The sequence below is a fragment of the Pestalotiopsis fici genome (genome assembly GCF_000516985.1).
Source record: "Pestalotiopsis fici W106-1 unplaced genomic scaffold PFICI_Scf_11, whole genome shotgun sequence".
In the NCBI taxonomy this organism is placed as follows: Eukaryota; Fungi; Ascomycota; class Sordariomycetes; order Amphisphaeriales; family Sporocadaceae; genus Pestalotiopsis; species Pestalotiopsis fici.
In genome coordinates this window covers 1,737,137-1,740,539 of record NW_006917101.1, presented here as the reverse complement: position 1 = coordinate 1,740,539, position 3,403 = coordinate 1,737,137, and positions in this window count along the sequence as shown.

The following is a 3,403-nucleotide window of genomic DNA, read 5'->3' as shown; positions in this document are numbered from 1 at the left end:
TCTATATTCCGCGCCTTTTAGTTTTAATAAAATATACGCTTATTTAGGTGGCCCCGGCTAATCCCCGGGAGGTCCCGTATATTTATCTAAATATTATAAAGTTAATCCGTATATTTAAGCATACCCTAATATATAGGAATTATAATTTACCATTTAATATACCCTTTTAAATCCACGATTTATCGTAGATCTGGCTATATTTAAATTAGAGTTGCTAATTAGCAAAATATGGCTTTTTTTAGGGCTATTCGTTTTAATTACAATAGGCAATTTTAAATTTTATCTATTATAGAAAATTCTGCTATTTGCCTATTAGCAAGCTTTTCGTTAATCTATTTATTATTATTTTATTTAAGGGTTTATAAATAATTTTAATTTTTTTTTTTAGGCTTTTTATCGTAATTAATAATTATAAATATTTATATAACGGAGCTTTATTTTTAATAACGCGATTTCGGCGTTAATTAAATTAATAATTTATTTATTATTATATTTAATAATAATAATATTATTATCTAATTATATCGATAATTTTTTTAATAATCGGCTAACGAATAATATTTTTTTAATAATTTACGCTAAGGCAAATAATTTAGCTTTTATAATAAAAGTAGTAATTATATTTTATTTATTTAATCGCTAATTAATTAATTTTCCGAATAACTTTATAGCGAATACTTAGGTATTTTTGCGATTAATATTATTATCGGCAAATAATATATTATTAATAACTATTAAATTAAAAAATCCTCCGATTTTAAGCGAGAGTTTTTTAGTATTAATTAGGTAAATTAAAGCTCGATTAATAATTTTTTAATATATTTGGTTTAGATTATTAAGGAATCGAGCTAATTTAGCTATTGCGAATATAATATTTAATTTCGTAAATATAGCCGCGAATAATAGTAATCCGATTTTTTTTAATATTTTTATATTTCGTAAGGAAACGCTATAATTAATCGAGGTATAAGTTTTTCGCAGCTTATTAGCGTAGTATAAATCTTTTTTTTATTTATAAATTTAGCGATTTTTTTTAAAATAAGCCTTTTGGGATAGCCAGATTATTTTAGATATACGATTTTTAATTATTTTTATTCCGAGGAACCATTATATTAGTTTGCTATTATTAATTTTATATTTTTTTATAAGGTGCTATATTAACTAATTAATAGCCTTTTTATTTTTATTCCTATATGCGATAATTATATCGTTAATATAAAAAAAAATTAGCATTTTTTTTTTAATAAATGCGTAAGGCTTATATAATATTTAGGTATAGCCGATTTCGGCTAAAGTTTTTATAAATTTTTTTTATTATAATAGCGGTAATATCCGTAATTTATAAAGTATTTTATTTAATAATAATATAATATTTTTTTTTCGATATTTATCCGGCATTTTTATAAATATATTTTAATTAATAAAAGCGTATATAAACGCGTTTATTATATCGTATTATATTAGTTTAAAATCGAATTTTGCTATAATCGCGATTAGGGTGCGAAATAATTTTTTAGCTAATATAGCCGCGTAAATTTTTTAGTTTTAGGATTTCGCCTATTAATTACCGCGAACGACGAGTTTTGCCTTATATTTTTAGAATTTCCCGTATTTATCGAATTTATATATATATATTTATATATAATTAAAAATTTATTTGCCTTTTATTCGTAAATCCTTTTTATTAATCTCGGTCCAAAATCGTATATTTTTATAACTTTATAAATAATTAGCTTTTATTTAAAGGAATAATTTGCTAAACGGATAATAATACAATTTATAATATTATTTAGGGGAAGCTAGGATTTCCGCTTTATAAATTTTTATCCTTTAACGAAAGGAGCGTTTTAGCTTCGCCTTATCGTTTTAATTATTATTTTATTTTACTTTAAAAATAGCTTTATAACTAGCTAAAAAAACTATTTATTATAAGATTATTTTAGGTTTTTTTGCTAATAGCGCCGTATTTTTAATCGTAATCGCCTTTATACTATATATTAATAAGGCTAATAAAGGTATTTATAATAGAATTTAAAGGGCAAATTTCGCGATAATAAAGGGGTATTATTTATTTTTTTTATTTAGCGCTGCTTTTTTATTTTTTTAGTTACTATTTTCCTTTTAATCGTTTTAATTATCGCTTAGCAAGATATTTTTTGCGGCGGTATTTTTATTTTTTTGTTTTTATAAAATTTTATTTTTAAATATTGCGTGGTTAGTTATAAAATCGGCGATAAGCTAGGTATTAGCATTTAAGAGCTTATTTTTAAATATATCCTATTTTCCGTCGCATAATTTTTTTTCGTTTATAATTATATTTTTCGTATTAATTAATTTATTTTAATTAGGAATCTAAATTTTATAAATATTAGATAATTTATATCCGATTAAATATCCTATTTATATTTTAAGTGCTAATTGCTATAAACGGCCAAATTTTTATTATGCCGTTAGCGTTATTGCGTACGCTTTATATTCGAATGCTTTAAAATAGGTTTAATTAGGTTTATAGTTTAGATTTAGGATTCCTTTTATTTTCGTAACTACTTTATAAAATTTTATATATAATATACGCTATCGGGAATTATAATTCGGCGTGCGATTATATAAATATACCGCGGTTTTGCCGATTTCGGGCTAAAGTTAATAAGGGAATTTTACGCTAATACGCATTACCTATTCCTTTTTTTTAATTACACCTTTTAAGCGTTTAGCAGCTCCGTTTTAGGCTTATATATATAATGCTAAAGGCTCGAATTTAATATATTTATTTTTAAAATATCTTCCGATTACCTATTTAACTTTTATAATTTTATTATTATATTTAATAACTTTAATTTTAATATTATATTAGGTCTTTATTATACCTAGGAACGATCGGAAAGCGTTAATTAATATAACCGTAATTTTTTTTATAAAATAATAATCTTATATATATCCCGTTTGCCGATAAATAATTAATATTTAGGATATATATTTTTCGATTTTTTTAATATAATTATAAAAATTTATAGCTAGTCGTTCGCTATAATTTTCGTTAATTAGCCGTAGCGCTCGCCGTAATTAGCGCGTAATTTTTGCAAATGCGCAGGCTTTATATTTTATTATAATTGGTTTTTTAATTTTTACCCCTTAAAATAAGTAAATAAAATATTCGAAAGCTGCCGGGCTTAAATATCCTATTTTATAATATTATCGTATAGCTTTTCTAATTAATAATAGCTTTTTTATCTATATTATATATTTTTTCCGGTAAATAGCAAATAACGCTAAAGGTAATTCGTAAGGTTTATATTCGAGGACGTATTATCCGTATCGGTTTTAAAGTATGTTAATTAAAAATCTATTTTTTTTGCGTAGCGTTATAGGGTCGTTTTTATTATCTTAATAATATCTTTATTTT